This window comes from Cupressus sempervirens, chromosome 5 (genome assembly GCF_028749045.1).
Source record: "Cupressus sempervirens isolate cs-2001-9-10 chromosome 5, ASM2874904v1, whole genome shotgun sequence".
NCBI classification, from domain to species: domain Eukaryota; kingdom Viridiplantae; phylum Streptophyta; class Pinopsida; order Cupressales; family Cupressaceae; genus Cupressus; species Cupressus sempervirens.
Genome location: NC_143122.1, coordinates 70,878,524 through 70,906,518, shown reverse-complemented (window position 1 = coordinate 70,906,518; position 27,995 = coordinate 70,878,524). Strand labels below are relative to the sequence as shown.

The window sequence follows — 27,995 nt, the reverse complement described above, 5'->3', positions numbered from 1 at the left end:
CTCTATGGAAGTAAACATTAAAATCTAGTATATTTCATATTCTGCAAGCTCTTTGGGCATCATGTTATATTAAAAAAAATTATGCATATTAAATAGTGGATTTATATAGTGCACTTCAAATGTATCAGAAATACAAAACTAAAATTAGTTAAGATTGATAGCTAGAGTGAAGCAGGCTATACCCATGGGACAGATAGTTGTTCTTTTAAATAGTCAAATGACACAGATAATGAATAGAATAGAAAATATACTATTTTCAGGCCTAATTTATTTGTTCTGTGGTGAGTTTGAAGATTGTTTGATTATGTTGGACGTGAGTTTGAAATGCATTACCAACACTCGACTTATTAATAGTTGTTTTTGTTTTGTTTTTCTTTCTGAATTAATAAATTAAAATCTAGTTATAATCTATAAATGTTTTAAATATTAGTCATTCTTCAATTGCAAATATTTTTGTTCTACATATTAAATGAATATAGAGATGCTATTCAAGAACAGGGTTTAGTCAAATGAACTATCTAAAATAAAATTAAAAAGTTTATAATTATGTCTTGTAGTGCAGGAAAACAGATTTTGTGATGATTTCTAGTACTTGATGGATATTAGTTTCATAAAATCTATATGCAAACAAAAACTGTGTACAACAGCAGTCCTTGCTTTATGTAAAGAAATTAAAGAAAGTATAAAGTGTAGAACAAACAAGTAGATTATTTGGATGCTTTTGTAAAGGGTGAAATCTGTCTAATATTGAAAGAAAATGTTAAATCTTGCGAGGTTCATTACTGAAGATCGAGTTGACAAAAAAATATTTAATAGATGTGTGTTGCCCGGCTATAAAATTCTTTCAATTTTATAAGCCTTGGTTAATTTTTATTAAATTGTCCAATTTTAAGCTTTTAATTGGCCATTTTATCGCTGAATTTTTGTGAGTCTCCGAACTTCCATGTCCCCAGCTTGTTCCCAGCTCCGTACAGCGCTTGAGATCATTGAAATCCAGCTTCTGAGCCTCAAGATATAAAGGTTAATGATTGCCGCCAGAAACACTTATCTATTAACCTTTAACTTCTTAAAAGGTTGATGTTAACCATCAAAAATGTGTTTTTCTTAACCTCCAAGTAAAAGGTTAATATTAACCACTAAAAATACGTTTTTCCTAACCTCTCCTATAGGTTAATGATAGCGATTAAAAACACGTAATTCTTAACCTCCATGAGACGGTTATTAACCTATTTGAAATTCCAAATCAGACATGAAGATGGTTCGAAATAGAAAATGGGGATGATAAAGTTATCTTGGCTGAGCATATGCCCAAGTGGAGAAAGATGCAGGCACCCCATCATTTTAACAGAAGAAAGAATCACACTCTTTAAATCTTGGGCATAAGATAGTGGAAGTATTTCTTTGTCATGATTACCGTATATGCATCGAAATGATTACTTGATGAAGACAGTATTCAGGAAGGCTAGATGTGTATATCAAAAACTCATCTTTGATCAAAACCATATCTCCTACGGTATCTTGATTCAACAAACAAAAGCTTGGAAAATCGTTGGTACCTAATAAAAGTTGAATTGAAAGATGCTCGTGAGGAATGAAACGGGCTCTATAAATCTAATCACAAAAGCATTAGCAACTGATTGCAAAATGGAGGTCATACCTGATCCAACAACCGTTCATTACCATTTGCCAGGGGGTCTTTCTGTTCGTGTGCACAGAGAGTTTGAAGATTTTCTTGTTGAACTTACTAGTTATTTCCCCCATGAAAAGGAAGGAATTTCCCAATTTTACAATGAATGTTGGAAGATGTTTAATTCTTTGAATTCGCTGGAATTGAAATCTTTGGAGGAGCCATTATATCTTTTTGGCCAATTTTTCAAGAATCCAATGGCATGCCTGACTCTTGCCTCTTACTTGCCACAAAATGCTGGTGACATAGCCCGGAAGTATATTAAAGATCCAGTTTTACTTAATTTCATTGATGCTGAGTGCTTCATTGTGAGCACGGTAAAAGCTTTGCGGAGACCAATGATAAATGCAAGTATGGTTCTATGTGATAGACATTTTGGAGGGATAAATTATCGTGTTGGTGGTGTAGGTGGAATTGCCACAAATCTAGCTAAAGGTCTAATCAATAATGGTGGCTCGATTCTATACAAGGAAAATGTCACAAATACTAAACTGGAAAATGGAAAAGCTGTAGGAGTGAGGCTCCCTGATGGCAGAGAATTTTATGCCAAGAAGATCATTTCAAATGCAACCATTTGGGATACCTTTGGACGAATTTTAAGACCAGAGGAGCTTCCTAAAGAGGAACAAATTTTCAGAATTTATATGTAAAAGCGCCTTCTTTTCTTTCCATTCACTTGGGAGTGAAAGAGAGTGTTTTGCCACCGGGTACAGATTGCCATCATTTTATTCTAGAGGATGATTGGGGAAAACTAGAGGAACCATATGAAAGCATTTTTCTCAGTATTCCAACTATTTTAGATCCCTTCACTAGCTCCTAACAGCTACCATATTCTTCATGTCTTTACTACTGTGTGGATTGATAATTGGAAGGGCCTCTCGTTTAGAGATTATAATGCCAAGAAAGAAATTGTGGCCAATGAAATTATTAGCAAGTTGGAGAAGACCCTTTTTCCAGGCCTGAAAGATGCAATAAATTTTAAAGAGGTTGGTACACCTAAGACACATAGATATTTCCTTGCTCACGAGGATGGAACTTATGGACCTATACCTCGTAAAAGTCTGAAAGGGTTGCTTGGGATGCCATTTAATACAACGGCTGTAGATGGATTATATTGTGTTGGGGATAGCTATTTTCCTTGGCAAGGATTCAATCAAAGAAATGCTATCAGGCATGATTAAAATTGTAACAAAAGAAGAAGATGTTATTAGAGCCAAATTGGGGGCTCTGTATTTTTGCCTGCGGTGAATTACAGTGAAGAAATCAGTGCAATAATTGCACGGGTGTTGTCTTGATCGTATGATGGGGGTGAGGTCATTGTTGCACATCAGCCTCATTGTTCAGAATGATATCCAGCTACGTGTGATGCATGGTTAGTGCCAATTCTGCACCCACTTCACCTCCAAAGTTGAATCGTATCCGTGCATCACTTTCACCTGTAGGCAATTCAAAGATCAGAGCTTTAGTTTCTTGTCTGAAAAGTCCATCCATCCCAAAGCCTGACATTGCTACTGTTAGCTTCAATACAATTGATGCTAAGAATGAGCTTTGGAAATCTCTGCCAGGAAAGCTCAGCAGTATATGAAAGGAAGTTGTGAGCAAGCATGATGCAACTCGTGTCGCGGCACTGTAGGAAGCTTCTGCAACTGAGACAATGGTGCATATTCTGCAGAAGCTAGCAGAACTTTGCTCCTCTACAGATCTAGACATCCCAGGAACCTTTGTAGAATAGTTTCTGGATTTACACAGTCAAATCTCGCAGGCTCTTGCCAACATGGAGTCACTGACTAAGACTCTAACTCTAGACATAGAGTGCTTTGTTCTCAATGAAATAGAGTGCAAATCAACATCTCATGGATCACTGTTGAAGAAATTGTCAAGAACTTTACTTCGAAAGTCAACTCAGGATCTATCAGGGGTTTCAGAGCTGGGCACTAGTACAACAACAGGCATCTCTACTCAAGCGCCTCTACCTCCCAAGAAAAATTTGGCTCAGTCAATTTCATGCTCTCCTAATAGATTGCTCACTAAGAAGGCATCTGTGGGATTTGACAGCAGCCCTATACCCAAAGTGTCTTCTTCTTACATTCCAAGGACTCTAAAATGCACTAGATTTTTTGATCAAAATAGGGGTTCAGCTCAGTCAATTCAGCAACAAATTCAAAGGAAGAGTTCAGTCATCTATTATAGTTGAAAGTCTCATAGTTGACATGTACTCAGAATATAGAAGCATATCGGAGAGCACACACATAGTCAATATGCATAGCATAGACATGAACTTCTGTATCGATAGAAGTGCCATCCTTCCTACCCGAGTCATAGCGGAAACACTCAAATGATGTTTGGGGAGCCATTGGACGACTCTTATAAAGAACCACATTTGTAAAAGCTCGAAAAGTAATCATGCTCAGTGTTTGATCAAATTTTACCCACAACAAGTATTTAAATGAGCTTGTCCAATGGTAATCTAGGTGCAATTTTTGTGAAGACATATCACATGTTGAGGCATGTAAACTCTCAAAATCCCTCAAAGGCTTGCAAATATTCTAATTTGAACATTTGATGCTCAATGGGTAAATACAATCATCCAATATGATCAATGTTCATAATCTTGGGAGAACAAGATGCTCGGCAATTCTAAATGCAATTGGAGACTTGATGAATGGATAGTTACTATTTGATGGACATGTTTAAGGTCTAAAGTTTCAGGAACCACATAGGTTAATTTTGTAGAGGTTAATTAACCTCACCCAAATCACATATTCTGGAGGTGGTTATTAACCACGAAGAGGTAGTTATTAACCTCTGTGTCTATATAAGAACACCTATTGGCTTTGTAAAGGGACTTTTTTTTTTTTTGGTTGGAAAAATAAGGGAACACTATGCTGAAATTTTGATCTAGGGATAAATTTTGGAAAGTATGTACACTTTTTATCTCTGAATTGAAAAATCTCTATTACTTTTCTTGGTGCAAGGAAATGAAATGAGATTTGCTTTGGGTTTCTTATTTTAAAATCCAAATTTTTATACGTTGTAGTGGACATTCTCATGGTACTATGCGAATGTTTATGGATGATAATGAATGTGCTTAATAACATTGGTTGCTTTCAAGCGTAGTTCTCGAGCACCTCTGTTATCGATCTTGTTAACCACCGAAGGTTGTGAGGGCGTATGGTGCATTCATCTTCCATGACTTTCTCTTGAACTTTGAAGTTTTAGATTCTTTAATCGAAAAACCTTTTAAAAATTATATCATACGAGGGAGCTGCCCCTCAAAATGCAGAGGAAAGTCGCATACCAAGGGCCTATCCAACTGTTGTGAACGGTTTGCCACACATTTCGTTGGGAAATTCTACTGTGACAAATATGTTTACCAACAATGTGCACCTAATTTATTGATGCTCCCTTGTACCCATTGTGTTGTCATTAATCCTTCAATTTTCTAGCTAGATATTTAGAAAATATGGATGTGAAAATGAAACAAAATTTGACTCAGGAGCATCTTGGGTCTTTGAGCAATCTTCTATCAACCAAAAATATATCTCATTTTCTGTACCAGTCTATTGTTTGTGAGGTAGTCATTGTTGTTGTTGGTGGTGTCCTATTATATGCAATTAACATGTTGAAGAGGACCTATCCTTGATCCTCCTCCTAAGAGCGCAAGTTTCGATCATTTAAACTTCTCGAATTGTGAACCATTCTTGCAGTCTCTGTTTTGGTTTATTTTTTTCTAGCAAGGGGTGTTGTTTCATTTGGTGTGGTTTCTTATGGTATCATGACTTGTTGTGAAGTTAGGAGCCAACTGCTACGACACGTGTCAATCTGCCTTCGAGTGTGCATTGCATTATATTTTTTTAGTACTAATTTTGGGTTTACTCTTCCTAGGTTGGACCTATAATTAAATGCTTGACTAGCCGAATTGTGGCTTAGCTGGCTATGTAAGTAGCTTGGTTAGAGATAGAATACATCCAAATAGAGTAAGTAAGATGATAAGAGATATTGAGAAGCAGGATAGATGCGAACTTGCATTCTAACTTCGTAACTTCGTTGTATATGGCCGAAACCTAGAAGCCTCACAACTGAACATGTTGAAAGACTTCTTTTTAATTATTACTCTAGCGTGGCTACCAATTTTCAAGCCTTGTGTTAAAATGTGATGCTTATTAAAATTACACCCTAGTAAGACTCTGGAATCTCACCTCATGTACATGGTTTGTGTATATTGCTTCCATGTGTGAATTTGAGGAGGGTTGTTTGTAAGCTTAAGTTGAGCCAATTTTGCTTAAGTTTGTTCCCTTCTTGCATCAGAATTGCAAAGCCAACCTATTATACAACAGATTATTATACAATAGTAACAGCCAAGCAATTTTCCAATGTGGTTGGTAGATATTTTAGATATCTCTATGTGTTATTTCTTGTGTGTTATCCATGCAAGACCAATGAATGGAGCTACAAAAGTATTGACATAGTAAGTTGACTTGCTACTTGCTATTATTGCCTTTACAAGGGAACACATCATGGAGTTTCTAACTTTTCTATTTTAATTATATAGTTTGTACTCAAGAAGCAATGAGATTCTAAAAGGAAAAAACTTAAAATATGGTATTAGAGAATTAATTTTTTAATTATATTAATATTTCTTTTTAAAATATAATTTTTTTCTATTTTTAAAAAAAATTAATTCAAATAATTTTTATTTCTAAATTTATTGAATATGACCATTTTCAATATTTAATTATTTTTTTATTAATATTTTGTTAATACATATTTCTCCTTATATTATATTTTATATTTCATTGATTAAAATATTTTTTACTATTAAAATAGATTAGATTTTCCTAGGAGGATCAAATATTATAAATATTTAAGATATTAAATATTATAAAGAATAAAAATAAAATTTAACTAATTTCACATATAAATTCAAAGTCCTTTTTACTTTAAAAATGTTACAAAATTTTAATTTAAAAAAATTAAAACCTTAAATAAAAAATTATTAATAAATTATTTACATTTGTTTCTAACATAGAAATTTAATTTATATTCAATGCATTCATTTCAAAATAAAATAAAAATTAACTGAATTGTATACGATATGCTTTATATAGGATTTATATGATTGCATCACGTATCATACATTAACTAGATTAATTTTTAAAATGGGTTAAATTTTTAGTTTTTAGTGATTACTATAATTAATATTACAAAATATATATAACAACATTGAAATTACTATATCTTAAATAACTATTGGCCACTATCATCTTAAGTCTATATATCAAAGTATATATAAAAAATGTAGACTTAAGATGATAGTGGCCAATAGTTGTTTGAGATGTAGTAATTTCAATTTTATATATATATATATATATATATATTTATTTATTTATTTATTTTATTTCTAAAACTTTTGATATCTGAAAAAATAATAAATTTCCAAAAGAACTTATTAAAAAATTTTAAAATGATAATACTTCATAATTTAAATTTAGAAATTTACTTGGTAAGAAAATGCATTAATTTATATTTTAAATGCACTTAAACTATGTACAATGATGGTGAGACATTTATGCACATCAAAATACATTAATTTATATTTAAAAATTAATGACAGTGAAACATTTATGTAAGGCAAAAAGTAATGGCATACCCCAATAGATGTTGCCCTAATCAACAAGACGAAAATTTTATAATAACAATGCATACACCTTCAAAAAATAGCTCCATAATGGTTTGTCCTACACCCAAGAAATGATGGCTAAAATTTAGTATTTTTTGCTTTGAAAAATCTCTTAAACCAATGGGAAAATTCAAAAGAACCAATACAAAAAAATATGAGATTTAAAGAAAACCAGAGATTAATAAAAATTTTGAGCAAACATTATACTCTAAACTATGTATTTGGATTTTCTAAGAAAATGATTAATAGGTAAAAGTGAGGTGAAAACTATAGTTTGTTGTAGATAACAATACTTCCATTTTAAGTCTTTTTAAAGTTGTGATACTTTAAATTTGTAATATTATTATTATTATTATTTCAAAATGAAGTCATGAAAACTAATTATAGAATCTTTTGTAACAAAGTAATAGTTAGTTGTTTTGTTGTATGATGAGTGGCTCATAAAATAGAATATTTTAGTATGTCCACTTGATGTTAGGTCAATCTCCTTGATTAAACATATTTGAGCTGGAGTAATATTGAGTAGGCAACCTTTTTACTTTTAGAAACTATTAATTTGATGCAACAAGTGTTTAGTGGTCGATTCTATCTACATCAAACATCTAGTAATGAAATATTGGTCAATACATTGACTACACAAAATAGTTGAATACTTCACCAATTTATTATAAAGTAATAGTTTTCTTCTTTGTGTATAAAACCATGTGATATTTCATCAAGGATTTCATAATGAATTTTAAATAGTATTGAGATAGATAACCCCTTGAGATGCCTTAATGTTTCACCTTTTGAGGATGAAATAGATGTGATGAATGCTAATTGAATCATGCATACTCTGAGAGATAAGCTACCATCAACTACCAAAGAGAAAGAGCGTGGTTATGTGTATGTGTGTGTATACATAAATGTATGTATGTGTATATATATGTACACACACACACACACACACACACACACACACACACACAACATAAAATCATACATATACGGGTGTATGTACAAAGCTGATATGCAAACAAATGCCCACATGTCAAGAAAGTTTAAAATATCAATATTTCAATTGGGTTATGGCTTGGGATATATTGAGCCTAAATTTTATAAAACTCAACCACATTTTACAAAACCTATTTATCATTTTCTTGTGTGCAAAAAGGCATTTGAACACGACATTTGTAGACTAAGAAAAATGATGGGAAGCTATTTTTTAATGTCTCCAAAAATTCTTCACAATGCCCCATCGTCAAAAGGTTAAGAATGATAGGATTTTATTGTTTTCATTTTAAATTGAATTGTATTTAGGGTTTTGTGAGTTTATTTTATTTTTTTCTATTAAGTTAATACTATATTCTTAAAATATTTCTTTAGAATAAAACATATGACAATAAGATGTTCTTGAACCAAAATCACTACTGGATCCTCGAAAATAAACTCCTCAATAATATGAAAACCCTTGAGATTAATCCCTCAACAAAAAATTAATATTCCAAATGTTTCTCCTTGAAAAAAGAACAACTTAGAAACCCTTTGCCTCATCTAGTAAATGTTGCACAAGGCTCACAAGAGAATCTTTTAAATCAATTATCACAAAATATAACCCAAATTTCTTATATAGTAAATAGTTTGAGTTAATATGTATATGAGCACCATTCATCCTTTGTTATAACCCTTGAATCAATGGCCAATAGTGCTAAATAGATTTCCATATAAATTACTAAATGGGGCACCTATAGGGATAGATGCCACCATTCTAGTATAGTTCAAGTTGGCATATGATGAGGTGATAATTAAATTCACAATGAAACATGATACCTATGCTTTTCTCATTTAGACTAAAATCAATGATACCTTACCATATAATGTGAAGAGGCTTCTTATACATTGGTGTAATCATGTTGGGTTGAAAATGCTTCATGAGATAGGTAGTATACAATCTTTACAGAACCAACTTGTGATAAGTATGAGGTTCTTCTATAGTTTTTAGAAACTTATATTATTTTATCCTTATCTGAAGCAAAATGTTTTTAACATCTAACAGCTCAAGGGTAGAGGGAGAGGCTTTGCATAGGGTAGACTAGGTGTCAAAGGGAAATAGATCCTCAAAATAAGATTTCTCTAGTTTTTAAACCCATGGTTCACATCATAGGACCTCGATAGCCCTAAAGGATTCTATGGAGTTCCAAAATATTTAGGTAGCTATGTCATTGACTATTGTCATCATTTAGCATGACACAAGGTTAGGGCACCCTCTCAAATTAGAGGATTATTCAATGCTTGCACCACATGTCACATCATCAACTACATGAATCTAAAGAGCTTCAAGGGATTGTTAAGACCTTCCAAGACATGGACATAGTGAACTAGTTAGAGGATATTGGCATACAAATCATTCAAGAAAAACTAGACCATGTATCTTTTTTACTCATGCTTTATTTAATATTTTCATAGAACATATTATTTAAGGATAAATAGTTTACGCCTCTCAATTACTGAAAAAATGTTTCAATTTTTTTAAAAAAGTGTTTGTACTTAATTACTATTAGTGATTTGTAATTATTAGTCGTTACCTATACATAGGTAGGGAACTAATGTTTTTAGTAGACCACACAATTAATTAACATAAATAAATAAAATTTGTATTGCTAAGATTTTTAATTGCAATATTTTTTAAATTAATTTTTACAACATAATTCTTTTTTTTCATTGGCCAAAGTTATTGTCCTAAGGATTATTTAAAAGTTTTCATACAAAAAATATTTGAAAAAGTACAATGATAATAGTGAACTTATTGCTTTGTCACATCACAATTGCAACTATGAGGCATGCAATACAATAAAAAAATCTGCACAAATTATCCAAAAGTGTACATAACAACAATGCATGTACAAAATGAAAAAGCATTGCAAAATGATCAAATTTTTTTATCATTGCTTTTCTACTTTTTCATATTAACGAGAAGTTCAATTATTTATTTCTATGTTCTAGTACATTTTTTTTGTATTTGAGTCATTAGTTAGTATAATACACAAAAATACTAATACAGAAAAGAATAATATTTATTATTTATTATATTTTAAAAGGAAGGGACTATTCATAAAAAAAAAATTGAAGAATTTAAAATAAGTGAATTCAAAACTGATTAGATTTTAAAATATTAATTATTTTGTTAGTTTTAATTATCTTAATTGTTTTATATGTATATAATAATAATAATAATTCATCATTTTATTCAAATAAAATTACTTCTTAGTCAATTTATACATTTTATAAAATGATTCAATATTTAAATACTTTTTATATTATCGTTTTCAAATAATATTCAATAACTAATTTTAAATAATATTATATAAATATTAAACTCAAGCTACAAAAAATTGTTAAAATATTATTGTAACTATTACTATATATTCAATTTTAATTCACATATTAATATTCATACTTTAATTTTCATTAAAAATTAGAAAATACTTTTTAATTTTGATATGTTTATGAAATTTGTAAATTTATTTTTTGTTATTAGATGTTTAAAAAAAAAGTACATGTACTATATATAGAATAAAAACTAAATGTAATAGTTTCAAAAAAATTAAGTCTTATGTGTTTCAATATAAATTTAATTTCAATAATATTATTATTTTGTTTAGAATTATGTATTTTCCTTTAATGATTGCTTCTAATTTAATTTATTATAGAATTTATTATTATAAAAAAGATTCAAAATTCAAAATATTGTAAAAATATAATTTAAAAATCATATGATTAATATGATTAAATATAGAGTTTGATTTTAAATAATTGTCATTTTAGTTACTTTGTAAAATATTTATGGTTAGCAATTTTTTAAACAAATTATTTGTAAAAAAAATATTCTTAATATTTATACTAACTATTTTCATGATATTTATAATTTGTATATTTTTAATTTCATATTTTTCACTTAATATAGATTTAGTTTCATGATATAAATCAAGAGAATTTATTCATAACAATAATCCTATAATCTTATAAAGTTTAATATTCTATAGTAGAATGTGTTGTTAAATTAACTAATATCACATGCATTTCATACCTTCTAACCCTTGCACAAGGCAAGGACTCAGGCTCTCCTAGAGCTCTTGTTTTTATTTGATATGTCACAGAAGTTCTTCAATGCATTGTAACATGTGTAATGTGTTTTTTTAATTCTTAAATTAAGAAGAATGTGAAAAAAATGAATGTTTTATGAAATTTTAGAAAAGATTAAGTAAAGTATTTTAGTCAAGATGGAAAAGATGAGGAAGTTTTATATATATATTTGTAACATGTTGTTTCTTTCAAATTTTTTTTAAAAATATTTTGGATTAAAGAGAAATAGTAATAATATAATGAAATGTTCTAATATTCCTCGAGTGAAAAAACTATTGTAAGTCTTAATATTTTGGAAACCTGTAATATTATATCAATGTAATTCATGTGTAAGATTATTATATATAAGTCTCAAATGACTCTAAGTAAAGAATTTTCCCTTATAAAAGTTCCTCAAAAAAATTATTTGTATAATTTTATCTTATTTACCTAAGATCGATAGAATTCCAAAAAATTATTTAGGTGGACACTCTATTCTATACACAATTAATGATCTAGTTTCATTTTGTTAAAACTATATTTCACTTGATCAAATGAAAAGCATGACTTACCCATTGAGGACTTTATATTGTGGTTTCTTAAAAACCATCATCATCAATAAATACTAGCATTCCAAGCCATCATCAAGATCTATCGACAATTTCTTTAATAGTAATTATGGCAAAGTACTCAATTCTTCTTCTATGATAATGTTGGAAATGTAATTTTCCTCCATCACATAGATAGCTGCAAGTCTAAATTGTAGTAAGTTGCATGTTTATGACCCACCAAATAGTAGAACAAAATAAGAAAATATATTATCCTCTCTTGAAAAAGTATCGTATATCTAAGATTTCTAGAAGTTCACTCAATGTTAGGTCTTGAATATGGATAGTTGGGTGGTTGATGTGATTTGCTGATGATTACAAGGGGCCTTATGTTCTTTTATTCAAACTCATTTCAAGTAATCCTGGATTTGGGCGATATCTAAAGTTTTCATGACCTATGATGAAATATAGAATAGGATAGTGAAATTAATATTTTTAACTTTTAGGAAATGAATTACATAGATTTTATTTTAATTAAGCTATTTTCAAGACTGGCAACCAAAACGCTATGAACAGTTCATACAATACTTTCTCAAAATTTTCCAACCTATTGAAAAGGTTTTCCTCATGATTTTAAAGGTTACAGCATTGGTTTCATAATTGTTCCAAATAGTTAGAGCATTGCAAACATGAATTTGCAAAATCTTCCAAAAAAGTTGCTCTCGACAAGAAAATGTTGTCATGGCTACATGATAACATTTTAGCAACTTCCAAACTTGTTCCAAAGACCAAGTGGCATATAATATGCATTAAAGGATGTGAAATAACATATCCAAGGCCATGGGAACCTTATCAAACCATTTTACACTTTCTAGAACCTAAGTCACCTAGTTGACAACATTTCACACTTTCTAGCAACTTGGCCATTTTGGGTCTTACCAACTCTCCTAAACTCACCTAAGGACGAAATAGGACCTCTTACTAGACTATTGATGTAGCTAATCATCAATACAAGCCAAAAAAAAAGGAAGCCCTAGGTTTCATACTAGCCTACCTAGGAGCTCCTACACCACCAACTAGCTCACATTGACAAACTAAGAAAGTGTGTATCTTGGATGCTTAAAAATTGTAGCTTCCCTACTTCTTGTAATGCAAAAATCAAATATATGGATGTAATGTAAGAAAATACCTTATACCATGATAGAGTTATTTACCAAGATAGGATGAATTCATTGATTGTAATTATATGCAATACATTACAATCTGGCAATCGTTATAAGATTCTAATCATATGCTATGATTCAACTACTAAATGCTCAAGAAATTATATGACTAAATATAGCTATTAATGTATTTTCTTACACTAGATCACTTATGTGTGAACCTTTCTCAGTCTATATTGGGACTACTTAGTTGATAGCAGCCACTCTTTACATCTGAAGATGTCTAGTTTGCACTTAAACTACATACTTCATGCGCCTAGCACCATACACAACTTGATCAGAAGTATATGCTGATCCAAAGATATTACCCAACCACCTCTAATGAGATACAAAATTCATGCCCAGGAGGAAATAAATCTCACGCCAAATGTAAGTGTAGCATGTGACAGTGACGTCAAGAATTGGAACTCCACGCTGCCCAAACTTCAACTTGTAAAATGCCTAGATTACAAGGAAATTTTTGTGCTAGAGTGTAGGGAAAAAATCCACATAGAGTACACTATAGTATGTAAGATTAGAAAACTTGCAATCTAACAATTGGAATTAGAACAACATAATTTTATGGATTCAACGTCACCCTTGAAAGTGTTGTAATGACAAAGTGATTGTGCAAAGGGTTAGATGCATTTACTCTTTCCAATGACCACCCCTATATTAGCACATTGATTCAAGAGGTAATAGTATCTGAGAACCTTGCTTAATCGAAATAATAGGTCTAGTAGTGATGTGTAATGCATGTGGAATCTTAGCATGGAAGCATTTCTCTTCACACTCCACAACTAATATAAGAAGATATTACTTCAATTTGTACTTTTTGAGTTTATTATTCATAGCAAGGTTTCTATGATACTTTAAACTTTGAATAAACCTATTTATACTTAAATTTTTACATAAATATAATCTCATACTCTATATTAGTAATTACTTCAAGTGATCTTCTTGAAAGGCCCCTTGTGACAAATACATACAAACTATTGTCAAGAAGTTCTTGATCAAAATATAAGGGCTTTTCTACAAAATTTGAAACTTTTGATGCTATCTTCTTCATAACTCCCCACAACATTATTATATCTTCATTATTTCTTATTGCAATGTACTATAGATATGAGTACGAAAATTGATATAAATAAAAAAATCATAATAGTTCAAGTATGCATTGGATTTTGATATATGTATGCATTCCTAAGACTATATAGAAATTTGAATTGATATCACAGAAGTAAATCATTACCATTTGGTAGGGATGGTTAGACTCTTTCAAAACTAAAAGATAGAATTCTATTTGTAGAGAAAATTTGAGAAGGTCAAGCTCAACTAATTGAATTTTTCATAGTAGGCTCCATAAAAGGGGCTTGCACCCTTTCTTTCACCATAAGAATGGTACTACAGAAATAGAAAGTACAACGTACTGAAGTAAAATAGATCTATATCTATTCAATGAGATCTCCTCATATATAGATATAAGCTTCAAGTGGGTCTTGGGGTATTGAAAGTTTCTCCACCAATTTAGGGAATTTTGTGCTGTGTAGAAATTTGCAAACATATTGTTTTTAACATTTATAATCTTAGAAGAGAAAAAAGATACTATCTATTTTGATATAATTTCCATAATTTTTGACATATACTCAAGTGACTTATACTTAAGTTATTTCCACATTATTGGTATGCACTATGTATGGGTGATAGTGTTGGAAGATACAACATGTGAACTCCCAGAAGAATAGATATGTAAAGAAGAACAAGAATATAAATTGAATAATTTCATGCACGAAGAGGATGAATATTATGAATAGATTATTTTAAATATGTTGCAACAAATCTATATAAATTTTTAAGCTTATAGTGTAAAGAAGAAAGGGGAAAATAATGCAATGCTTAAAAGAAAATGCATAGGATAGCATGAAAAATATGATTCAAAAGTAATAAATGGTCTATTATCTTGCATAACCTAAATAATAAAATAGAGTAAAGGATAAAGGATTATCAAAAAATTGTACTTACCTAGCAGAGATCCAATGCAACACCAACCAACAAAGATCCATCACAGCACAAACTAGGACAAATAGGCCCTAAAGACCAAAGAGGGATTATGTGGCAATAGAAAGAAATTATAAGTAGTGAATATTGTAATAATGGAAAAGAAACAATAGCAATCAATATTGTAATAATGGAAAAGAAGCACATACCTTCCAAAATCAGCAATCACATTATTGATATAGGTATATTTGTATCTTGTATGCCTTTTATATCCTATACAAGAAATAGTATTATGATTGGATTTTTTTAATATAGATCTTAGTTTCTATAGTAAAAGTCATCCAAATCAATGCACAAAATATAAAAGTCATACCTCTCACCCACATGAGGGAAAGAATTCCAAATTCAATTATGTATTGATCTATAGAAGTTGTACAAAATCATCATTCAATACTAGAATTAGCCCAAGTACCTCTATCATGTCTTAATAAGGGGTTTTGAAGTCATGATTGATATAGATGACTCTTCATATCTCAACAAAATCATAGCTCTTCAACAATTACAACAACTCATAGAAACGCTAGAGAAAAAAAAAAATTAGCCATTACCCAAATATTTTATTGACAGAAAATCAAGAGAGAAAGCTCCATTCCAAGAAATACATAAAATAATATGTTGCCCAATTCAACTAATTGCAAAAAAAGTTAACTCCATACAAAAAATAGAGGGTTTTAGTTTTTTTTCTATTCAATGTAGGCATAATTCCTTATCTTTCCTAAACTGTATTTTGTCTAATCAGCTAGGGAAGAGGACAAAGTACACAATTAATCTATCCAAGATACTTAAGAGAAACAAAGAAAAAATATTCTAGAATAACTTGCACCATTTTGTTTTTATATTCCTTTCCAAGGTAGACATATATGCATAAAAGTTTTCAATGGAAGAGAAGAACATGAATCAATGGAATTCAAAGTTGAATGAGCACCTTCCTCCAACTCCAGGCCCATGTCCAAGGAGTTCCACTAAGTGCACTTAGATATGCTAGCATGAAGCAATGATCTATGATAGCTAATCTGTGCAAAGCAGAAAGATGGGAAAAGTTTCAATATTACTCACAAGCGAAGACCTCAATGTTAAACCAGAATGAAACCATGGTTTGTGCTACTACTAATAAATCCACCACTCCAAAGCATTACTTTATTATATTGCCAAGGGGAGCAGAAATATAACATACTCTTTTTTTCTTTTTTTGTTATGATAACTTGAGTCGGTTAAAATTTTGACAAACTTGGGAAAACCTAAGTTGGTCATAATTTTGACCAACTTGGGCATAAAACCCTTATTTTTTCAAAATTTCAACCAACGTGGTGATGAAAACAAAAAAAGATGAAATCATAGACCAATATGGCTTTTGGTCAAAAATTTTGGTAGAAAAACAAGTGTAAATGTAATAGTGCCCAAAGGCTTGGGTTGATGTTTTTCCTCCATTTCTTGTTGGTTTAGACATTTTTTCATCTTCTAAGCTCAATTATCATCTCTGACTTCATTGGGTTTGCAAATGGTGAAGTGGGTATCTCTAAAATTACCACTATAATCTCACACATTTTCTTACCTTTCTAACAATATAAATGATTTAATTTTTGGACAAGATTAACATTGTGAAATGGATTTTTCTATATCAGTGTCTTGATCGTCCTCTCAGAAATATGTCTACTATTTTTTTAATAACTTTTGATCTACTCAACCAAATGGAAAATAAATTACATATTATTGTTCTACACTTGATTCTATATAGTTTTTTAGAAAAAGTGTTAGTTTTAGATTATTTTGATGCAAGTTTTGCCCAATGCTTGAAGAGGTACCACAATTTAAGCATGGAGTCACTTCAAAAAAAAAATTTAAAAAAATTGCTCATCAAACAGTTAAGAAAAAATACACAACTTCTAGATCTTAATCTTACCTATCATCCTATGAAAGGGTTTTTTAAAAATATTAAAATATAACTATATATTTTGTTGAGCACACATAAAAAAATATGTTATATTTTTTAAAAAGAAAAATGAATATTTTTTGTGTGGTGTAGTTTGACCCTCTTAATTGTATCCATTTTTAAAGAAACTTAGTAGTTTAGAAACTAGATTCAAAGTACTACAATTTTTGTGTTCTACACATTTTCTTATTTTGAGTGCACAACCCTCAAATGGGTCTTTCAAGATTAGGTTTACTTGATTTCAAAAAAAAGGTATCCACTTATATCCCCCTTTTCAAACACCACCTTTGTGAATACACCCTAGTTCATGTAGTAGATTGTTTTTTATGTCCAAGTATAGATATGCCAAGCTTCAACATGAATTTTTTTTTTTTTTTTTGCAGAAAATTTTTTCCTCTACAAATCATAAGCACATCACATTGAATCAACAAGCTTCTTACTCAAAACTTGCAATTAGTGTTTGGCTTTCTATGCATCTCTAGGTCTAATATAATTACATTTTTAGTGACTAGTGTAATTATCTTCTAAACTTGAATATGTTTATCAGATGACTTAGTAAAATAGGTTGAATATAACAAAAATATTGTGTTTGAGTAACTTACATTGAAGAGTCAAACAAAATTTATTGAATGTAATTGTTTAACTAAAGAGCTCCTCAAGAATTAATGTTTTCATACAAGTGAATGAATAACTAGACTAATTTATATTGAATAACTGGATCAATGTATATAAATTTAGTTATTGGTACCATTTTCCCTCTATTTCATTAGCATCATGGTTTCTATTGCTCAGTACAAAAAATCACCTTTTGATTTTGGCACAACAGGCCTGGTATACTTCGTGTCTTATCATGTATTATGTTTCTATTGACAATGATTCTTTTTCTACAATTCATGATCTTATCATTCACGACGGTACTTCATACTTTCCAAGTGGTTTGTGCATTATGTATTATTGGTTAATCATTGTGGACTAGACTGAAAGTATAGGTAGGGATGGCTCTATCATATGTGATTCCAATTATTTCATTGTTGAATGGTCTCCTTATAAGTTTTACAAAAACTATAAAGGAAATTATTTTAGTCAAGAGGACACAATAGGTAAAGATTTGGAAACATTATGTTTTCCATTGTTCCAAAACTATGCAACTTACTTCACATTTTAGTGTGTTATTTAAAATCATTCCTTATCTTAGTACATATAATTTTGTCTTGAAGAAATAGAGGGGAACTTATTTGTTGATCCAACTTGGCCAAATGAAGGACATATTGAATTCAACAAGGTTACCTTGAGATATATGTCATTTTTACCACCAGCTTTGTAATCACTCTCATTTAGTATATGCATAGGGGAGCAGGTTTCTCAATTTTTTATATTTTATATTTTATTGTACTGTTGAATTCGATAACCAAGTTTTGAGATGAAAGGGGAATTCTAGGGAGTGTAGATATGCTTAGTCATATTTTAGTGGATACTTTTGATTATTTTCATTTATGTCAAGTTGGAATAGCTAGAAGAATGCATGCCAAAAAGTTTAGTATCCTCAATGCCTTATTTTTCCTCACTTCAGTCTCTAACCAAAAAAAATCATTAATAATGTGAACATTGCAAAGGTTTTTATCTCAAAGAACTCCATTCTTGGCTGACTATTGTCCCAAAAGCTCCATTTTTGTTTGAAGGAATATTAAGGTGGGTTGATACTCATAAATACAAATGATTATTCATGACATTATTTTTTGAAATTTTTTTGAAATATTAATTTCGATTTATTCTTAATACATTTTTTTTCTAGAAGGGCATTACTTCTATGAAATTACTGAAATTATAGTAGAAATCACAATAAAGCCAAGGCTTTTTATGTTTGTGGTTTGGACATGTGTCTACTTGATGCAGGAGCATCTTGCATGGGAAAAATTTGAAAAAAAAATTAAAAAATAAAAAGGAGAAAAGAAAAGGAAAAAGGATTTTTATTTTCGAGGTGCATAGGTGGCATAATAGAAAAAATAAAAGATAAATGGTTGTCATTTCATTTATCAAGGTGTGTGGGTAGAATTCTAGAAAGTTATGAATATTGTAGAAAGTTGTGGATATTGTAGAAGGTTATGGAAGTTGTAGAAGGTTTTTGAGGAATTCTAGAAGGTTGTGGATAAGTCATGGATTGGGTGGTAAGTGCCTATTTAAGCAAGGCATATGAGCATTTCTAATCAAGCTCAAGGAGAAGCTTGAGAAGTGGAAGCTTGAGGAGGAGAAGCGTTGGAAGGAAAGTTGGAAGGTGTGAAGGCTTCAAGGTGTGAAGCTTGGAAGTTGTGAGAGAAAAGGAGGAAGTGAAGAGTGAGTTTTCCTGAGTCTGTGGATAGAGTGCCGAATGTGAGGCAGTTTACAGCAGGATTGTGATGGACTTGTGTGTGTAGACAGAGCGCCGAATGTGAGGCAGTTTACACTTGGATCTTGGATAAGGTTGGAGAAGAGCTAGTGACTGTGGTTTAGAAACAAGGAGGTTGCTTGGTGGCTTGCGAGCACAAGTTGAGATCCTGGAGGTTTCTACCAGAGTGTGGATCTGGACTAACTTGAGTTTGGATTGGATCTTGAGAGATCTTGCAAAAATGTTAATGTAATTGATATTGGATTTTCAAGTATAATAAAATTGTTTGAAACATTTTGTCATCTTTTTGCATTCTTGGTTGTGAGTTAGTAAGGGTGGTGTGGCTTTTTGTTAGTGGTATCAGAGCATACCTTCGTCAGTGGTATTAGAGCAGTACTTCATCAGTGGTATCGGAGTGTACCTTTGTCAATGGTATCAGAGCATATCTACATTAGTGGTATTAGAGCGACCCTCCACTAGTGGTATCAGAGTGGCCCTTCATCAAGTGGTATCAGAGCAGGAGTTCCTGAGTGTACAAGCAGATTGCCAAAGTGTGAGGCAGTTTGTACCAGGACCTTGGTTGGGTGAAGTTTAGCAGAGCAGGAGATCCTGAGTGTACAAGCAGATCACCAAAGTGTGAGGTAGTTTGTACCAGGACCTTGGTTGGGTGAAGTTTATTAGAGCAGGAGTTCCTGAGCATGTAGACAAATCACCGAAGCTGAGGCAGTTTGCACTAGGAACTTGGGAGGATATGCAGATTGATGGATGCAGAGATGGAAGACTAAACTTGTTGAGGCATGATTGTGGAGAGCTGGTGGATTGCAAATCTATTGTCCTAGACTTGTGATGTGGTTCCTGATTGTTCGTGTGAGGTGGCAGGTTGCGATCTGACTTGCAAACAATTTGGTTGTCACAAGGAGCATGGGAAGGATTCGTTGCAGAGGGTTTATAAAGATCTTGGGAGATGGCTCCAAGAGGATTGGACCCTAAGATGATTTCCAAAATCCATGATATAGTGGAGAGGAATTTTTCTAAGATGATTTCTTGGTTGGATGCTAGATTGGCTGATCAAGCTAAGAAGGTCAAGGTGGAAGAGGGTGGTTTTGCTGATCAGTTTGTGGAGCCTGATGCAAAACCTACAAAACAACTAGAGGTTGTTGCTGACGATATTCTTAACGTTGTTGATGTTGGGACAAAGGTTGGTTTTCATGATCAATTGGTTGAGTCTGACATGGAGACTACAGAGCATTTGGTCATGGATGATCTAGTTGAGGTTGGTGGTGACTTGTATGTTGCAGAGCACTTGGTCGTGGATGATCCGGTTGTTGGAGGTGAGTTATGTATTGTAGAGCATCTTGTTGTGAGCAATGAGGTTGCTGGTGTTGAGAGTTTGGCATGTGTTGATGGAGATCTACATGTGGCTATTGATGTGGGGTTTGTTGCTATGAGTGTGAATTCACTAGTTGCTGATGTGAATGGGAGTTTGGTAATGAAGCATTATGTTCAGTTTGTTCCTGGGAGTGAGCATGCTAATTGGATGGTTGAGATTCTGGTGTTTGATAGAGTAATGCAGATGTGGAAAATTTGCATGGTGGTTTTGTTGTCCCGATTGAGGTGGAAGCCTTTGGTGAAGATGAAGATGGTGGTAGATCTTTCTTTTGGCGTCAAAGTGTGGGACACACTTTTCTATCTACCAGGGGAGTCTGATGCAGGAGCATCTTGCATGGGAAAAAATTTTTAAAAATAAAAAAATAAAATGGAGAAAAGAAAAGAAAAGAAAAGAGGATTTTTATTTTCAAGGTGCATAGGTGGCATAATAGAAAAAATAAAAAATAAATGGTTGTCATTTCATTTATCAAGGTGTGTGGGTAGAATTCTAGAAAGTTATGAATATTGTAGAAAGTTGTGGATATTGTAGAAGGTTATGGAAGTTGTAGAAGGTTGTGGAGGAATTCTAGAAGGTTGTGGATAAGTCATGTATTGGGTGGTAAGTGCCTATTTAAGTAAGGCATATGAGCATTTCTAATCAAGCTCAAGGAGAAGCTTGAGAAGTGGAAGCTTGAGGAGGAGAAGCGTTGGAAGGAAAGTTGGAAGGTGTGAAGCTTGGAAGTTGTGAGAGAAAAGGAGGAAGTGAAGAGTGAGTTTTCCTAAGTCTGTGGATAGAGCACCAAATGTGAGGCAGTTTACAGTAGGATTGTGATGGACTTGTGAGTGTAGACAGAGCGCCGAATGTAGGCAGTTTACACTTGGATCTTGGATAAGGTTGGAGAAGAGCTAGTGACTACGGTTTAGAAACAAGGAGGTTGCTTGGTGGCTTGCGAGCACAAGTTGAGATCTTGGAGGTTTCTACTAGAGTGTGGATCTGGACTAGCTTGGGTTTGGATTGGATCTTGAGAGATCTTGCAGAAATGTTAATGTAATTGCTATTGGATTTTCAAGTATAATAAAATTGTTTGAAACATTTTGTCATCTCGTTGCATTCTTACTTGTGAGTTAGTAAGGGTGGTGTGGCTTTTTGTTAGTGGTATCAGAGTGTACCTTCGAGAGTGGTATTAGAGCAGTACTTCATCAGTGGTATCAGAGTGTACCTTCGTCAGTGGTATCAGAGCGTATCTACATGAGTGGTATCAGAGCGTATCTTCATCACTACTTGTATAAAATAAACATGTTAGCTTGCTTTCTTTGTAGAAAAAATTTGGATTCTTCAATAATGCTTCTGATTCTACAATGTAGAATACCATTCAAAAGTGCTATACTAAGGAGGGAGTTGTATCAAATGGTGGGATCTCTAGCCAGGTAATAGAAGAAGCAAAGTGCTTCTCTATTGGGAAATGCCAATTACTTTGTCTAGTACATGCATTGCTGAAGTCTTCCAAGATATACAAAAATTGTCACTATTTCCCAATATTTTGTTAATTTGAAAGAAGTTGTGCGGTTAAGCATGTACTCAACATAGCTATAGAAAACTTGGAAAACCAAAAATTTAGAGAGACAAGAATCAAGATGAACGATTATATGTATTGTGTTCCAATTTCTATCTCATTGCATTTGTTTTAACTCAAAAAATGTAAAATATTATAAACCTGCAAAAAAATATAGGTAATCAAATTATATAGAAAACAAAAATATTTGGATCTTCATCCCAATATGTATAGAGAAGTAAATGACCTAAAATTTAATCAAACTATTGAAGAATTTGAGTTGCACTTGGTAGTTAACAATGCCAAACCAACCTAGGATTATCTCAATGTTGGAAGTTTTTTTGTTATGCTCTTTTTTAGGATGTGATGCATCTATAAACACTTAGAATTCAATTTTCCCACTACAATATTTCACTATAGGTGAGCCCCAATACCTATTTCGCACCCCTCTATAGAGTTTGACTTGGCCTCAGATTTATTAGACACATCACCACCACCATTGTGTTGCTTACCTATATGCTTTATGGATTGGCTTGTGGGCTTGGCTTTGGTGTATTAAGATTAAATAATACCAAGATAGAGGTTGGTTTAGACCATACCCATAAATAGAATTGCTTTCCTAGTGGTGCATGGTACTTAAAAAGTTGGGCACCATAGTAAACCACCATGTGGTATAATCCATCTCCATTAGGTCAAAATGAGAAAGATGCATATGAAAAACTAGGTCCATTAAAGGGCACATATATCTTTCTAGTTCCTCGACTAAACTATATGCTTCATGTTGCGATGTTACAACTACTATAAAAAACAATTGGAAAGTTTTGGTATTCTCTAAAGCTGTTAGCGATCTATGTCAAATTAGAAATTAGACAAGACACAATACATGAAAATAATTTTCCCACCAATTAAAACCTAGAATAAGCTTGTGAAATCACAATTTTATGCTTGGAACGCTTGAAATTTTAATAAATTATGAAAGATAAATACAAACATACAATATATATTCCAAACACCTAAACAAACCAACCCTACAAAACAATATCAATAAAAATAGAATTTATAATTATTTTTTAAAACAAATTTCTATCATAATTTTGACATCTACTTGAATGTTTAGACATTGACCCCATTCATATAGCAAACTTGTTGAAACTTAGTTTTGCTAACTACTAGTTTTCATCACAATTCTGACAAAAATCCCAGACAACAATGATGAGAACTACATTTCTTATATAGCATCCTCATTGAAAAATGATTTTGTTTAACATCATAAATACAAATTCTTATGGAAGATCTTGACCTTTTCAAAAAAAAATCAATGACATGTTCATTGTAATTGTGACAAACAATTGTGGATTGTGACAACATATTTTGACAATCTTTGCCTTCTTTTTTGACAACAAATTCTTTGTAATTGTGATGACCAACTTGGTTGTTGACATAATAATCGCCATGCATTCGATCATTTTTCATCAAAAAATTGATGAATTAGCATTGAAAAAAGAGCTAAATTTTATTAGTCTGTATGATGGATGAAGAGAACATTAAAAACTTGATGGGTAAGTTGGAAATATTCTATAAGGCTTCTAACAGTAAGGTATCCCTACTGAAGTCTATGATGTTTGGCTAACAAGAATCTCCCCTAGATTGGTGTGTCTGGTTTGGTCTTGCATGGGTGTGGGCTCAGTCATATTATCGGATGCCTATAGACACCCTACTTAGTCTGTCCAAATTTGGGGGAGATGTGGAAATGGGTAAAAAAAAATTTGACAAGTTCACCAAATGGAATAATATGTATTTATTCCTAGCTTGGACAGTGTGAGTTTGTCAAAATACAAAAATGCCCTCCTCTTATACCATTTACTATGCTTCACCTTGGATGTTTAACTAGAGTGAAATTAATTACATCCAAAAAAACTAATAAGATATCATCTCTGGTATGATGGAAAGCACATGTTGTCAAATGTTAGTGGTGTACTTTGGATAAGTCAATGGGTGGATTACAGATGAAAGCATCTCTCTTGTAGTAAAATGGATTTCTAGATTTATAGAGGGAAATAAATCTTGAAAAATAATTGTAGGGAACAACATTGTGAGGGTTTCCCAATTAAAGTTTCTTTTCAAAAGGGTATGCATATGGGTGATTATTAGGTAGATTTTTTGTGAAGGTCAACGGATCCAATATTTTTAAAGCTATTTGTAAATGTTGGAAAATTGTAAGATCCCATGTGGCTAACAATGAACCCATGAATAGGGATAACAAAATATGGGGCACGGGGTGGAGAATCTATTGGGTGGAATCTAAGACATGGTGAAAAGACCTTACACTCTTCCAAAGCTACCCTACCAAGAAATGGGCATTAATAAATTTGAGGATATTCTTGAGAATGGTAAGGTGATCAGTTGGGACTACTTGTCTGAGAAGTTTGATCTCCCCTTGACTCTAAAGAGAGCCTACATTATGATTGAGAAAGCTTGTGAGCCTATGTTTCTCCCCCAAACTGTTTATGTATTTCAATGTAGTGCTTTGAACCTATCTTGGTCTAATGAGACAACTCTTCCGTCCACCAAAGATAGATTCATCTTCAACCTTCTTACCTCTAAAAATACTATATTTTCTCATCTCAATACATTCTGCTTCTTTTCCCTAAGCCCTGGAGATTGGAAGACCATCCTTGTTGACGTATGGTATAGGCTCACTAAGCCTAAAAAGCTCTACTTCTTCTAGAAACTACTTCTATACAAGATATCTATCATTAATCTTGATGGAGATATAAATTTGTGCTCATGCTAGAGGAAGCCCAAAACCACCTCTCATAGCTTCTTTGAATTTATGTTTGCCAAGGAAGTTTGAGGACTTTTTGGCTTCCATTTTAAACATAACTTTAACCTTAGTAATGTTATTTCTCCAAAATTATTGAGTGTCAAAAATAGTTGTAACTTATTTTGGTATGTTCTATTAGCTGAAGTTATATGGTTTATTTGGAAAAAAAAGAAATGATAACATATTTGAACTAGAATTGCTAGGAATCTTAATGGGTCTCTTCGAAGACTCCTATCTCATAACATCTCAATGTAGGTAACCTTGGTAATGAACATTGAGGAAAGAAATTTTATGGACCTCCTAAATGATGGTGTTGTTGTGATGTTGAAAGAAGAAATCTCCTTTTGCTACATTGCTAAAATGAGCCCACAAGCAGCTCACCCCATCGAACAAGCTCTGAGGAGAACAAGAGAACTCTTATAGGAGAACTGAACTACTATTGTTGTTCAAATTTTAGTAATGTCACCTCTTATTGTGACAACGATTTGCATGGGACCTCAAGGATGGACTACAAAGGTGCCTAGGATTTTTGTACTCGGTTGAGATCTTGGAGTATATGTCAAGAACAATTATATCATAAAATCCATGTTTGTAAAAAAATTTATATATCATAAACATTACATCAGAGCTTATCCAGTTCAAGATTAGCTATAAAGAAGTGCTACAAAGAAACTCATGTTGCTGTAATTTTTTTATTAATGTGTTATCTTTAATAGAAAAATATGTTAAATGAGTAAATTTAATAAATAATAACAATTTGTAAAGTAAAATTCTTTACAAATATTAATAGGCACATGTTCCTATTTCACCCTTTATTAATTTATATTTTTAATTTTGCCAGCCCTTTTCAATGGGAAATTATTATGTCACTTATTATTATTATTATATTTCAATCCAATGGAAATCATGTGATACATAGGGCTACAAAGTCTTTAGTTTACCAATCATTGTATTTGATGACTACTTTTGTCGGGAATGGTCACCTGTAGGAAAATATCATGTCACTTATTATTAGTTCCTGCCATTGGCAGGAATACTAATGCATCAATTAGATGCAATAAAAAACTATAAAATATGTTACTTCAACCAATAAAATTCAAGATTTATTTTAGTTTCTAAGTCTTTAATAAAGTTTGAACATCTTCATTATTTTTTGAAATGGAAAAAAGCTATTTCATTGAAATCTTATTGGCTAACACTAAAAATAGTAAGGGAGCAAATTAATTTTTGAAACTAAAAAATCAAGAAAAAATTAAAGGTCTAACTTTTAGCATTAATTGGGCAATTATTATTATTGAAAATATCATAAATGATGATGTGACACTACACTTTTTCAAGAATTTGAGATTTTAAATTCTTTATAAAGTTCAAACATTTTTATTTTGTTTTTTGAAAAATAAGAATAATATTTAATTAAAATCTTATCGAATCTTACTAAATAGTGATGGAGAAAATTATTTTTTTTAAACCAAAAATTAAGAAAATTTTAAAATTCTAACTTTTTGTATTAATTTTTCAATTAATTTAATTATTATAAAAGATATGTCACACCACACTTTTAATAACAAGAGCTCTTGGGAGAGCTTGAGTCCCTGCCTTTGGATTGTTGATAATTTTTATGTAAAATGAAGTCTAAATCATTTAATTATTCTATATGTGATCTGTACACTAATGGAACATAGAAAAATTCTATGAAAATGAAGTTAAAATATAGTGAACTCGCTATTAAGACATAGATTCTTTAGATATATGTGTGTATTTTTAGTCTTGAGTCATAGATTTGTATAAATTATTATTTTTTTACTTTGGTGTAGATTGGAGAAAGTATATTTGTTAACTAATTTATTATAAAAAATTAATTAAATTATATTTGTTAGTTAATTTATTATAAAAAGTTAGAGAGTGATTATAAATTAAAATTAATTTAATATTGAACATTGTGCCCAATAGATAATCAAGAAATCTTAATTGCTTGTGCCCAATAGATAATAAGTAAATATTTCTTACTAAAATATGAATCATTAACTACAAAGGCTCTTCCTTGATAATTCAAACATTTTTATTAATACCTCGAAAATATTTATTTTCAAAATTTAAGATAAACATAAATATATGATAGTAATGTCTAGCGAATTAGTTTAGTAAATTAACTTTACTTTACCTCACAAATCTAGACTGTAACCCCATAAAAAGAAAGTCTGCCCTAAAATTATTTTAGGTCTGCGCTTCGTTGAAACCTGCCAAGAGCAGTGTTTGACGCTATAAATCGACTTCATTCTAGGGTTATCATAATTGTGCGCTTTCTGAAGCAGAGGAAGAAGACTGAGCATTAAGATTTTGTTAGGTTGCCAGTCCTTTCAAACCCTTTTGTAATTTTATATTTTTCAATTTTGTGTGTTTTACATTTGTTTAGCAGTTCCGAGACTTCACTTCTATGGCAACGCTTATCAAATGGATTTTGAAGGGTTTAAATGACATTAGGGTTCTGTTTTTACCGCTCCTTCTATAAATTTTCTAGGGCATCAAGCACAGTTTCATGAACATTTGGATCTTCCTTTAGGGTCTGTGGATTGGAGGAATCCTAGCTTTAAATACGCGGCTGGTTTTTTGGGTTTTTCGGTTTCGTATGTAAAGGCTGGCAATAATCGTGTTGATCATTGTGTAAATGATATGAGTCAATAG

At 31.6% G+C, this 27,995-nt stretch overlaps 1 pseudogene; it reads left to right on the top strand.

Moving 5' to 3' along the window:
• The first annotated feature begins 1,578 nt into the window (after positions 1 to 1,578).
• On the top strand, positions 1,579 to 27,995 carry LOC149554600 (prolycopene isomerase 1, chloroplastic pseudogene; annotated as a pseudogene).